The sequence below is a fragment of the Pelodiscus sinensis genome, chromosome 31 (assembly GCF_049634645.1).
Source record: "Pelodiscus sinensis isolate JC-2024 chromosome 31, ASM4963464v1, whole genome shotgun sequence".
In the NCBI taxonomy this organism is placed as follows: Eukaryota; Metazoa; Chordata; order Testudines; family Trionychidae; genus Pelodiscus; species Pelodiscus sinensis.
The window spans coordinates 6,816,019-6,829,319 of NC_134741.1; the positions used below are offsets into that span (position 1 = coordinate 6,816,019).

Here is a 13,301-nt window from a genome sequence, read left to right on the forward strand (position 1 = left end):
TTGGGAAGAAGGAAACCACAAGCCTGGAGTGGGTGCAGAGGCTGCTGTGACTGGCACTGGCAAGGCAGGGCTCTGACTGCAATTGCTGGGACAGGAGAGCCAGCACCACACGCCCTTGTGATTCCCTGGGGGTGTCCGTGCTCAGAGAGCCTGAGGGTACAACCTCTACAGCTCCTGCAGCCATGGAGAGTGAGGGTCTGTGGGCATCAGGTGCTTCTCACTTGTGGTTTCCTTCTTCCCAACACTCCTCCCCAATCAGCCTTTTCCTGAACCAGCAGTTCCATGGGTGGCCAGGGGAGGCCTCTTCTGTGCCCCAGAAAGACATAGGAAAATGCAAGCACAGGCTGCAATAAGGCACCACCAGGTATTGAACCCAGAATTGTCTGTTTAAGAAGCAAGCACTTTAGCCAGCTGAGCCATGGTGCCTTTCTCAGGTTTCTGGGTGAAACTGCTTTATGGTCCCAGACAACACCTTTGACTCCCAAAGTGCAGCAATTTCCTTCCAGCCCTGGCAGTGTCTGCGGCTGAGTTGCACAAAGGAAGATACAAGATCGCTGGGGGGGTCTTTGCCGGATGAACGTGCCTGAGGAAAGACGCCGGAAGCGCAACAGACACACAAAAGGGGACGAGGGACAGTTTGAGTCACACACACGGCAGGTGGCGCAGCTCAGCCAGGGACCTTATCCACTCACAGAGCTTCACAGCTTCTCCACCACCAAACCCAACTGGGCAAACTGCCCCATGGGCCTCGCCCGCACCATGCTCAGGGCCTGGGGATTGTCTGTCAGTTTCCCAGACCAAATAACTAGCCCCCCACTGCTCTGGAGTCTCTGCCTCTCATGGGCCTTCTCATCCTCAGGCTCCGCTTTGTCTCCAGACAGACCCTACTACAGCCACCTCCATCTGGCTGTCACTCCTGGGCCTTCTAGAGCAAAATGTGCCCCTTCATTTGGGTACCTGGGCTTTTAGCACCCAGATCTGCACCTAACACCAGCACTTGCTAGTGAGGGGTTTGAACAGTTTCTGTAGAGAAGGAGACAGCAACTGCCGATCATTCTTGCCAACTACTTCAGAGAGCAGAGGAACTCTTTGTCAGTGAAAAGAAACTGTCACCCCAGCTAGGACTTGAACCCACAGTCCCTGACTCAGGAGGCCAGGGCCTTGCCCATTAGACCCATGCAGCACACAGAAAAAACTGCCAGGGAAAGAAATTCACCCTTCTAAATGGCCCTTCTTCAACTTTTAGCTCCTGATTAAGCACCTGTGAAGAAGCCAGATACACAGGAAGGACTGATCACACCCCTCTGAAAATCAGCTTTCCATGGGTATCGGTAGCTGGCTCCAAGTCATGGGCCTTGACATCTCGTCTCCCTCCCGAAACCAGGGAAGTGTCTCCCATGGCTACAGCCTCCTGAGGCTCTATGGCCGTGTCTGTACAGCAGGACAGCAACACTCACAGGCCCCAATATGTCCCCCTGAGCAGCCTCTGATGTTCCCTGCTTGAGCCCCAGAACCAGCCCTGAGTGACGGGGGCAGAGGGGAAGCAGCTCACACATGCCAAGGGGCTGGCCAGGGGCAGGACATGAGCCCTGGGAGGCAGCAGTGACATCACAAGGGCCTTGTGCAGCACCTCAGCTCATTGGCCGGGAGGCAGTGACCTCACAGAGCAACCTTGGCAACAGCCAGGTGGGACAGGCTGCAGGGCTGGGGCATCTCAGAGACCCCCATGGCCTGGCTGCCTGGAATCTCCTTTGTGAGGTTTCCCCTGAGCCTCAGTCCTGGCTGAAGCCTGGCTACAGAGAGAAGAGGCCAATGCGAACAGCCCCATTGCAAAGTGGAGTCAGCACGTGGTTGGGTGGAGCAGGGAGCTGGGGGCAGAGCTCAGCTCTAACTCACTAGGGGTGCGTCCCATAGTTCAAAATAATCAATGCGCCTATTTTGAAATAGCTTATTTTGTAATTTGGGGTGGCTACACAGCACTTACTTCGAAATAAATCACAAGTGGCCCTTTCCGAAAGAAGCCTTGGGCATCTGCAGGAACCTTTTGGGCTCTGGAACAATGTGCGTGGGACAGGAGAGCTTTCTTTTTGTCCCAGCAGGGGAATTAGCTCAAGTGGTAGAGCGCTCGCTTAGCATGTGAGAGGCAGTGGGATCGATGCCCACATTCTCCAACTGCAGCTCAGTTCTTATCCCTTACTTTAAGGGCCAGGGGCTCAGTGGCCCCCTCTCTCTTCCTACCTGCTCTCCCAAAAGAGACAGACTTGGCTCCCCCTTTCTTTCCCCCCTGCAATTGCCATGCTGCAAAGCAGAGAGTGGAGATTTCAGACTCAGCCAACCCACCAGCAAGCAGGCTCTGTGGTGCAATGGAAAGCATGTTGGACTTCTACGCTGTAGTGGTTAACATGAACCCAACAAGACATTCAAAGGTTGTGGATTCAAGTCCCACCAGAGTCAGTTTAGCTGCTTTCTCATTTCCAGGGCACCTTTTACAGACCAGGCAGACCCCAGTTCCCAGCAGACCCCAGTGAGGGTGGAGGGAAGGGCTGGTTCTCGGGGCTGGGCTGAGGGTGGTTCTGAAAGGCTGCAGGTGCCGTTAGACCATTTTGTCCCTCCCTGTCTCCTACTAGTGCTGAGCAACACTCAGGCTGTGTCTACACTTCACAGCTCTTCTGGAAAAACCTACACAAATTTCAAAACCAAATTTGTGCAGCTTTTTCTTCTGCTTTTTTTGGAAGAAGCTTTTCTGACATTTGGCCTGTTACACTGGGCAAGTCACACAAGGGAGGCAGCAGGCAGAACCTGCCCAATGCACCAGCCTTCCAGGGCAGGGGAGGCCAAGCCACAAGCCTCCAGTTGCTGCCTGGCCTGATTCATCTCCCTTCCCCAGGCTGGCAGCAAGGGGCAGTCTCAGCTGATGTCACTCCCCTGTCACGTGGGTGTTGGGCTCATGAACAGGCTAGTAAGCAGCAGCTGCACTTACCTGGGCACCCAGGGGAGCAGCAATAAGAGCCGAGCCTGTCTTTCAACCAGGGACCTTTTGCATGTTGGGCAACAGCGAAAATCACTACACCACAGAAACACACTTTGGCTTTGGGGGAACTTGTCTGACTGTTACTCAGTCCTTCGAACACCCTGCTCTGCGGGGGAGGGGATGCACCTTGTGAACACTCCACCACTTTTTCTCAGGGAAGCCACTAACTGGAACTGCCAGCTCCTCATTTCCTCACCAGCCCCTTGAGATTTGTAGCTCAAAGCTGGAGCTGCTGTGGAAGGAGGTGAAGCTACAGAAGCTGACGGGGGACAATCAGCGGGCGGAGGGTTATTTTTTCTCCTCCCTGGGCTGATGTGGAGAAGAAAATCCTCTTCCCTTCTCCTCAGAAAATGGAACTTGCAGCTTGTTTTTTCTCTGCTTCTACTAAAGCTGGACCCCAGGACTAGACTTTTTCTTTCTAAAACCCTGGTGAAAGCTGAGAGTGAATTGCTTGTAGGCTGAGAATGTGAGTTAAAGAAGGGCATCACCCAGCATGGGGATTGAACCCATAACCCTGAAATTAAGAGTCTTATGTTTTACCAATTGAGGTAGCCACGCTGTGTGCAACAGTTTTTCTAATATGCCATCATAGGGTAGCAGGAACCGAGAGTTCTCAAGTGCCTGACTCAAGGCTCTTTCTTGCCCCTCATGGAGGGTTCTGGTCTGTGGGGAGGTTTGAGCACAAATCCCCCTCCTGACACACCCACTTCTTTCCCCACAAGGAACGGCTCCATTTCCATCTCTCCAGGGACAGGAGAAGGGGACGGTTTCAGGATTTCTTTTACTGCTGCAGCATGGGGACACTCTTTGACAAAACTTCTGTCGACAAAACCCGGTAGTCTAGATGTACCCTGAGAGATAGTGAACCTACTAAAACCAGCCTGATCTAGCTTTTCTGCTGCAAGGATGAGACTAACACCCATGTAACTAAGTTTATCTCTGCATATTGAGATAAAAGTAGCTTTAAGCATTAAGCCAATTGTAACGCTGTCACTAGCTTATGTGATGTCTATTCTATTTTGTGTGCAACCATGAATGTATATAAGGTTACCACGGACATTTGATTTTGGAAGTCTTCCTTTTGAAACTTCCCACAACTGTGTCTAAATAAAAGTGTTTCTCTCCATCCAATCCTGAGTCTGGATTTCCGTGACACCTCAAACCAGCTGGACTAGCCAGCCCACGTCACAGTGAGTCACTAGTGGCATTGTCAGAGAAGAGCCATTGGCAGCTCCAGTCATCCCGGCAACTGCTGGAGGTGCCTTTCTGAAAGGGACATTTGTGAGTTTAGTCTTGGTAGGCCAGCTAGCTCAGTTGGTTAGAGCGTGGTACTAATAATGCCAAGGTCATGGGTTCAAGCCCCATGCTGGCCACTGAGATGTTTGCTGTGGTGATTGTCCTCACCCACCCTTTAGCTGCCTGCTATGGACAGGGAAGCAGAGACACACAAGAGGCTGAGACCTTTGCAGGAAGCAGAGCAGAGAGCTCATAGGAGGAGGCTCCAGCCTGCACAGCCCCACTGGCTAAAAGGGCCTTGGCCTGGCCTGCTTTCCCTAATGGCAGGGAAAACCCTTCTCTTCCCTCCATTGCCCCAATGGGGTGACGTGATTCCCAAATTCCTGCTGCTGCAGTGGCTGGCCCCAGGCTCCCTGCAGGGGGCAGGTTCCTCCAGCCCAAGCCACAGAGGGAGGCTCCATATGTCCAGGAGGCCTGGGGCATGTGCCCAGCCCACAACACTGCTGCCAACCACCTGGTCACCTGCATCAGCAGCCCTGTGTGGCCGTGTTCTTGTGCAAGAAGCCACCAGTGCAGACAGAGCCTTCGTGTGCAGAGCCGTTCCGCTGCTTATTGTCACGGGGGTTTCTTGTGCATGAAGGAGCAGTGTGATAGTCCATGCTTAGCCTCATTGGCATATTGCTTGCTCAAGAACCCGTCAGTGTAAACATGGCCCCTGTGCTTTCTGTCTAAGCTTCAAAAATTTTGTGCAAAGCAGGAAGATTCTAGAGCCGTCCTCGGCAAGTGAGTCTGAATTCTGCACCACGACCTCAGTGGGACCCGCTGGTGAAATACTAGTTTGCTGCAAATCCTCGTGCCAGTTGGCAGAAAAATCCAGTTCTGACCAGTCTCTGAGTGGCCGGTGCCTGAGGGGATCCAACATGGATCCCTAGGTCACAGGTCACAAGCACCATTTAGTGGCCCCAGTTACTGACCTAAACACCATCATAACACGACGGCTACGTCTACACTGCAGCCTTCTTGTGTAAGATCTGTTTTGCGTAAGCGTTCTTGTGCAAAAGGTCTTCCACAAGAACACGTCCACACTGCCAAGTGCTTTGCACAAGAGATGTGCTTTTGTGCAAGAACGTCCATGGCAGTGTGGTTGCTCTCGTGTGCAAGAAAACTCTGATGGGCATTTTAGCCATATGGGTTTATTGCACAAGAAATTCATGTTGCCTGTCTACACTGCCCTCTTGTGGAAGAGCTCTTGTGCAAGAGGGCTTATTCCTCGTGGGGAGAGGAATAACTCTTCTGGAAGAAGCACTGTTTTCCAACGATGTAGTGCAAATTTACTTATGCAAGAACACTCGTGCTGTGCTCTGCACGTTTTTGTGCAAGAACATTGAGCAAAACCCCTGCCAAATAGATGTAGTCTACAGGTTTGTATTCATTCAAAGAGTTCACATACAAAGGAAGCGTCTCTATTAAACAGACACTCTTGCAGGTGGTACTTGGATTTGAACCAAGGACCATGTGATCTGCAGTCAAACACTCTGCCACTGAGCTACACCCCCATATGAAAAAAAGTGTCTGCAGCCAGTATTGAGAAGTGGGTGGGGAACAGGAGGCTTTTGTAGAACACACATCTCAGGTGGGACGGACCCTCACTGACCCCAGATTGTGACTGGTCCTAACATGGAGTTTGTCCTGAAAGCATCAGAACTGGGGCAGGACAGAGGTTCTGTCCACACGGAAAAGTTATTTTGAAACAATGGCCGTTATTCCAAAATAACAAGGCAAGAGTCTAGACAACAATTCCGTTATTTTGAAGTAACTCTGAAATAACGGACGGCTAATTCCAACTTCTGTAGACCTCACTGTATGCAGAAAAATGCCTATTCTGAAATAGCTATTTCAAAATGAGGTGTGTGTACATGCTCCACTTCTGCTATTTCAAAATATCCCCTCCCCAGGGCCATTCTAAGTTATTCCCCCTGGGGCTCTAAATCAAGGTAGCACGTCTACATTAGGGAAGCCTCCTCAGACTCATTTTGAGGTTTCCCTGCAGTGTAGACGTGCTATTTTGAAATAACTGTTCCAGAAGAGCTTATTCCAAAATAAACGTGCCATGTAGACGTAGCCAGAGAGTCCTGAGAGATGAAGCAGCCGGAGGGAAGCCAGGAGAGCAGAGGCCAGTCTGAGAGCTGAGTGTCCCAGGTGTCTACCCCAGGCCTTCTGTCTAGGTCCCAGGTGTAAGGGGCAGCACTAATGACTCTGAATCCTCCAATCTGAGTTTAAATCTCAGTGGGACGGGCTGGGCTGGTTGCTGGGAGGTCCTTGTGCTCCAGGCTTTTTGGCTTCCTTGTCCTGAGGTTCACTAAGGTGGTTTTGCTTGTCTGAGGCCCATTAGAGCTTTGTGAGCAGACTTGTGGTCAGGTGCCTGATGCCATCACAGCGTCAGGGCAGGTCGCCCATCTGACCCCTGAGCTCAGCCCATGCTGGAGGCAGCCAGAGAGTGTGAGCAGAACGGGGGTGGGGGGAGTTGTGTACTTTGGGAAGGGTCCTGGCTCCCAGCCACATGCCTTGCAACAAAGACCTACGGTCCCTGCACAAAGTGCATTGTGGGAATAAGAGTTGGGGCAGCAGGAAAGGGGCTGGCCCCTCAGCACCAGCGAGCAGGTGGGAGAAGATGGGAGTGAATCCTGCTACCTCTCACGTGCAAAGGGAGCACTAACCCACGTGCAACTCATCTCTCGTGCTCTGGCCTCCAGCAGCTTTGTGCCCCACTAGGGTGGGTTATTTCAGAGAGCAGAGAGGAAGAGGGAGGGGTCTCTGGATGTGTGGAGTCCCCCGGCTCTGCCTGTGAAAAGAAAGAACAAGGGCACAGGCAGAAACTTCAATTCCACTTTGTGCTTCTTGACTTTTTCAATCTAAGGACTTTGAAGAAGAATTTCAAATGTCTGCTCCAGTGGTGCAATGGGTCAGTGCACAGTACTTATAAGGCAGTACTTGTAGGAGACATGCTGAGGTTGTGAGTTCAAACCTCATCTGGAGCACTCCTTTTGAGTCCCTGATGGGTTGTCCCCTTGCAGTGGGTTCCCAAACTCTTCTGCATCACTCCCCCCCTGCTTTTTGATTTGTGAAAACCCTTATGCCCCCCCCCCTGGAATTTCTTCACACCCTCTCCCCCCCCCCCCACCCCCCAGGCTGTCCCCAGAGCCCAGGAGTCTGGTCAGCAAGTGAGACTGGCTCATCAGTCCAAGCTGCTCTGTCCTGGCTCCCATTCCTGCCTGTCCCGTGCCAGTGCCGCACGCGGACCAGTGGGGCAGGACAGGGGGTGTCAGTGGGGACCTGCTCTCAGTCCATCCCTCACAGGCCCTGTGGGCTGAGCCCGTCGCCCAGGCCCAGGCCTGGTGCAGGCATGGAACATGGGGCACCTTTCCCCCTGTGAGCTTGTGCAGGGGCAGGAGGGAGACATACAGGCCCTGCTGAGGTTTTGTGCTGGGGCTGGGGGCTTGAGCCAGAGCTGTCAGCATCTCAGCCTCTGCTGGACTTGTTCCTCCCCCCTCCTGCCTTGCTGCCTCCTTTGGCCAGCAGCGCTCAGGGGGCATCAGGACCAAGGGCAGAGGAGGCCAAGGCACAAGCTCCTCAGAGGGGCCAGAGGCCTCTGCCAAGGGGCTTTCCATGGTGCTGAGCAGGGGAGGGAGGCCAGGCCCAGGCAGGAGAAGAGGCAGCAAGACACTGCCTTTCTGCCTGGTTTCACTCAAGGGTCCTTCTGCAGGTGAAGTGCCCATTAGAGCCCCCTGTGTTCTCCTGCCCCAACAGTCACCCAAGGGCAAAGGCCCTTAGGTTGCTTTTTTTTTTTAAAGTAACTGTGATTGCCTATCTCCTAGAACTGGAGACCAAGTATAATCCCTGATGAATTTCTTGCCCCTGCAAGGATTGAATTCACCACCCTGGGTTTAGCAGGCCAATGCTCAAACCACTGAGCTATCCCCCCCAAACATCTGTGCAGTCAGCATGGGGTTTGAACCCATGACCTTGGTATTATTAGCACCAGGTTCTAACCAACTGAGCTAGCTAGACGGCTTAGTCAACTGCAGCTAAAAGGAGAGATTCTTCTTCCTCCCGCTGGCTGCAGGCCCAGCCTTAGGACCAGGCGGCTGCCTTGGGTCTGTCCCTTTGGGGCCTGGGGCTACAATTGCTAAAAAGGTTTTGGGTTCCAGCTGCCAATCTAACGTCTTAGGCTGCGCAGACCTCAAAACACGGCAAGAGCTGGAGGGGAACGGTGAACGGCTGCACTTTGGAATGGGAACATGTTCTCTGGAAGCATAAAGTAGAACAGTTTGAGGGCTGTTTTGAAGGCGGGCACCATGGCTTAGTTGGCTAAAGCAGCTGCCTTGTAAGCAGAAGATCCTGGGTTCAACTCCCTGTGGTGCCTTGTGGTGAGGCCAATGTGTCTCTTCTTTCCACCATATCCCAACACATATCTGGAGTTGGTTTTACCGTTTGCTGGTGTCCTAACAGTGGAAGTAGGATGGCAGCAAAGAGCAGGAACAGTGTGTACTGGTGCAGGTGCCCTCTGGGTTTGATTTAAAGAGTCTTATCTAGACTTGCTAAATCAAACTCTGGGAGATGGATTGCAGCAGAAATCTCCACCTGAGTGAAGACATGGCCTAAAGGTGCAATTAGTTAGATGCTGACCACAGCCAATCTGAGCCATTCTAGTGCTCCGGGAATGTGGCACTGCCCCCCAGCTCATGGTGCATGTGCAGCTCCACCCTGGGTGCACAGTGCATATACAGCCCCTCCCGCTCCATGCGTGGAGCTAGTGGTAGCAGGATGCTCTTGTGCTGCCCAGCCTGGCCCTGCCACCACCACTGGCGTGCAACCCAGGGTCCCCTGGGGCAGGCCATGCAGAGCCCCACAGCTGCATTGGGAAGGGCACTGCTGACAGGTGCTGTGGAGGTTAAGGCAGCTTCAGTCCCAGGGCAGCTGCTGTAGTCTGCCAGGAGCAAGGCACACAGTGCCTGCTGGCAGCTGCCCCACTAGCTCACCCCTTAATCCAGTCCTGATGACAACAGTAACAGCCCCACTGCTGGTAACTCACAGAGGCCCTTGCTGCCTGAGGAAGAGGTGTGGGCAAAACACAGACCTCGCTGTGAGCAGGATTTGAACCTGCGCAGGGAAACCCTATTGGATTTCAAGTCCAACGCCTTAACCACTCGGCCATCACAGCTCTGGGCACAGTAAAGCCAGGGAAACAGGTAAATAATCCCAGTGCACAGACCTAATGTCACCTGCCACAGAGTTCACACAGCAAACCATTGCAACAGCTGTTCAGAGGAGTCCCGGCCGTTCTGCTCTTAGGCTGCCTTGGAGGTGAGTTCTGCTTCAAGGTCTTCTCTCCTCCTTCTTGGTCTTCCTTTGCCTTTTCCTTCCTCTTCTCTTCTCCCCTTTTCTTCTTCTTGCTGGTCTCCTTCTTGGACCCCAGTTTATAAAGAGAAATTCAAGTACTGCTTAGTTCTACCATAACCAATTATTTTAGTATAATTTCACTATCCAGTTGGCTAAGATGGAGTGCTCCCAGCCTCTCAGAGAGCCATGTCACAGGCACAAGCCTCCGGAGACCCCCTGGCCCTTCCATAGACACATCGCAGGACCAAGCCAGTGGCAGCAAGTGCCAGGCACTGTCATGGTCTGGGCCAGAGATAAAGCTGTGGTCCAAGGAGGAGTCTCTGCAGGCCCTGCAGTACAGTTGGAGGAATGCAGATATTTATGGCCAAAGAAAGGCCACCTCCACCCACCCCAGACCATGTCAGAGCCAAGGTCAAGGAACTGCAGCAGGGGTATGTGAGGGCCCGTGAGCGCAGCTCCTGCACTGGGGAAGCACCTTAGCACTGTGCATGCTGTGAGGAACTGGAACAAGTCCTGGGGGTTGGGGAGCCCCTGTCTCCAGGGATAGTTGTGGAGTCTGGGATGGAGACACCTGGGCAGCAGTGGCCGCAGCTTCAGGACAACAAACCTACTGACCAGCAGCTCCAGGATAAAGAGAAGGAGGATTCCAGGAACGTTGTGACCCTCCCCCTGGAACTGGTCCCCCAGATGCAGGAGGCCTCCCAAATGTCTTCGGGCACCGGGGAGGGAACATCAGGTGAGTGTTGTGAGGTTGCAACACACACAGGGCAGGCGGGAGCACAGGGGGTGATGCGCTATTGTGATGTGTCACGCTGATCATAGGTTGGGGGACACCACACATGTGTGACCCCATAGAGGGCCGTCCTCCCCCCACGATGTGTGCAAGACACCACCTGCTCCTGCAGAATGTGCTGCCAATGGCTAATTTCCTAACACTGGATGCAAACAAGTAAGTGTAGTAGGGGTGTTGCTCAGTGGTAGAGTGTTTAACTGTAGGCAAAGTGGTTCCTGGGTTCAACTCCAAGTGCCTGCTGAAAGGTTGGTCAACTTCATTGAAACCTTTGCATTTCCAGTTGCATCAGAGATTCCTAAATTACTGCAAACCCCTAGGCTGTGTCTACACTGGGCTATTTATTCCAGAAAAGCAGCTACTTTTCTGGAATAACTTGCCAGCTGCCTACACTGGCCCCTTGAATTTCTGGAAAAGCACTGATGATCTACTGTAAAATTGTCAGTGTTTTTCCAGAAAAACTATGCTGCTCCCGATCAGGCAAAAGTCCTTTTCCAGAAAAACTGTTCTGGAAAAGGGCCAGTGTAGACAGCACAGTAGTCTTTTCCACAAAGCCCCGATCGCAAAAATGACGATCGGGGCTTCTTTGCGGAAAAGCGCGTCTACATTGGCCACGGACGCTTTTCCCGAAAAAGTGCTTTTCCGGAAAAGCATCCTGCCAATGTAGATGCGCTTTTTCCGGAAATACTTATAATGGAAAACTGTTCCGTTATAAGCATTTCCAGAAAAGGCTGCCAGTGTAGACGTAGCCTTAATGTATTCCTGTGTCAATGCACATAAACCAGGTAAACCCATCTCAACTGAAACAAGTTCAAATCTGCTGTGTGTTTGGTTTCTATTCCCATCAATTCAGCAAGGGTGTGATCTGAAGGTCCTTGGTCTACCTGGGCTGTGCTGTGCAGAAGAACAAGAATCACACCCAGAGGGGGAGGAATGGCCACAATCAATCTTCTGGAGTTTGATTTAGCAAGTCCAACTAAGACTCACAAAATCAAATTCAGAGGATACCCCACCAGCTTCCAGTACTTCTGCTCTTTGTTCCCTTTGGGTTTCTGCAGTAGGGACACAGCCAGGCTCAAGCTGAAGGAAGCCAACTCTCACTACTTAGGGTATGTTTACACTTGCACCCTCTTTCCAAGAAGGGATGCAAATGTAAAGACTGAAAACTGTAAATGAAGCCACCAGGGGGACACAATGGGCCTGCAGAAAAATGAAACAGCTGAGCACTTTGCAGAGAACAGGCCAGAGCCCTGCTGGGAGAGGCTCCATCATCCATATTTTGTGCCAGGCCAGACTGCTGGAAGGAGGCTCTGGCCATGGACTTTCGTCCCCTCTCTGTTACCTCCTGCACCTGGGGCTGAAAGGGACGTGGGCTGCAGGCTGGTCCTGCCCAGCTGCCTTCCCCAGTGGGAGCAGAAAATGCTCATGGAAGGGCTCACATATTGTCCCAATGCATTCACCTGGGGTCCTGAATTCTTGCTGCCCCTGAGTTCACCCAAATGCCCCTTCTGGGGGGGGGGGCGGGCTCCCCAGCTCACACCCCTCCTGTCACACAAAGCTTGCCAACGGGGTTGATTTTCCTCCATCTCCTCTTGCTTGCTGCTGGGCTAAAAGAAATCCTGAAACCAGCCCTGTCTCCTGTCACTGGAGAGATGGCCCTGTGCTGGGATATGAGAAAGGATCCCAGTGATGCTCGTTGCAGCCCAGGAGAAGAAGGGGGCTCTGGGTGGAAGGAAACCAACTAAAGCAGGTCCCAGAGGGCATGAGCTGGGCACCAGGTTGGTCCAGCTGATTGAGGGGAGGTTGGTCCCATGGTGTCAAGGGCAGCGCTCAGGACTCTGCTGCAGCTGGCAGGGAAGAAGCTGGGAGGCAAGGTGCTGGCAGCAAGAGATTCCGGCTTCTCTTTGCCTTGGATCTGCCGGCCGCCAGCCACCTTGACCAACCCTCAAACCAGCTGGACTAGCCAGCGCACATCAGAGTTTGTCGCAAGTGGCCCTGTCAGAGAAGAGCCATTGGCAGCTGCAGAGACGTCCCTGCTGCTGCCTGAGGCGCCTTTCTTGAAAGGGCCACTGGTGAGCTGCATTTCTGGAGGCTGGCTAGCTCAGTTGGTTAGATTGTGGTGCTAATAACACCAAGGTCATGGGTTCAAGCCCCATGCTGGCCACAGTGGTGTTTAGTTTGGTGACTTCCTTTCCTTTAGCTGCCTGCTAGGGACAGGGAAGCAGAAAAAAGCAAAAATGTGAGCATTGCAGGAAGCAGGGCAGAGATCTGGTAGGGGGAGGCTCCACCCTGCACAGCCCCAGTGGCTAAAAGGGCCTTGGCCTGGCTTCCTGTCCCCAAAAGCAGGGGACCTGATGCCCAAATTCCTGCTGCTGCAGTGGCTACCTCAAGGCACCAGCTGGGGGGCAGGCTCTGGAGCCCAAGCCACATGGGGAGACTCAATATGACCGGGAGGCCTGGAGCGTGTGAGCCCTGCACAGAGGCTGCTGCTGGGGGCCTGCTTCAGTGGCCCAGCAGCTCAAGTTCCCCTGAACCAGCTTCTCCCCCTGGAGCCACCCGCCAGCGCTGCTGAGGCCCCTGACATGAGGCAGTGGGACCATCAGAGGAAGGTGCCAGCCTTAGCCCTTCCTCCCAGCCTTCTCCCCCTCCCAGGGTCTTTCCCCAGCCCCTCCCCAGTTCTACATTCCCCACATAAAAACCAGAGAGTTTGTTCGTTCAAGGGAAAAGTCCTGATTGTGTTACCGGGGGTGGTGGTGGTGGGGGTGGGGGTGGTGGTGGGGGGGGGAGGAAGGGGGTGTGTTGGAGGGGAGACACAGAGGGCAAAAAATGAGGAGTAAAGTTAGT

The 13,301-nt window shown here is 53.2% G+C and overlaps 7 non-coding genes across 7 annotated transcripts; 5 read left to right on the forward strand and 2 right to left on the reverse strand.

Annotated features, from left to right (window-relative positions):
* Positions 1-2,098: 2,098 nt before the first annotated feature.
* TRNAA-AGC (transfer RNA alanine (anticodon AGC)) lies at positions 2,099-2,171 on the forward strand. Its single transcript has one exon. It is a non-coding gene; the product is annotated as a tRNA-Ala (tRNA).
* A 178-nt stretch (positions 2,172-2,349) lies between these two features.
* On the forward strand, positions 2,350-2,454 carry TRNAR-UCU (transfer RNA arginine (anticodon UCU)). Its single transcript has 2 exons — positions 2,350-2,386; positions 2,419-2,454. It is a non-coding gene; the product is annotated as a tRNA-Arg (tRNA).
* A 1,876-nt stretch (positions 2,455-4,330) lies between these two features.
* On the forward strand, positions 4,331-4,404 carry TRNAI-AAU (transfer RNA isoleucine (anticodon AAU)). The gene has a single exon. It is a non-coding gene; the product is annotated as a tRNA-Ile (tRNA).
* A 1,347-nt stretch (positions 4,405-5,751) lies between these two features.
* Positions 5,752-5,823, reverse strand: TRNAC-GCA (transfer RNA cysteine (anticodon GCA)). The gene has a single exon. It is a non-coding gene; the product is annotated as a tRNA-Cys (tRNA).
* A 2,793-nt stretch (positions 5,824-8,616) lies between these two features.
* On the forward strand, positions 8,617-8,690 carry TRNAT-UGU (transfer RNA threonine (anticodon UGU)). Its single transcript has one exon. It is a non-coding gene; the product is annotated as a tRNA-Thr (tRNA).
* A 716-nt stretch (positions 8,691-9,406) lies between these two features.
* On the reverse strand, positions 9,407-9,488 carry TRNAS-UGA (transfer RNA serine (anticodon UGA)). The gene has a single exon. It is a non-coding gene; the product is annotated as a tRNA-Ser (tRNA).
* A 3,059-nt stretch (positions 9,489-12,547) lies between these two features.
* On the forward strand, positions 12,548-12,621 carry TRNAI-AAU (transfer RNA isoleucine (anticodon AAU)). The gene has a single exon. It is a non-coding gene; the product is annotated as a tRNA-Ile (tRNA).
* The last annotated feature ends 680 nt before the right edge of the window (positions 12,622-13,301 follow it).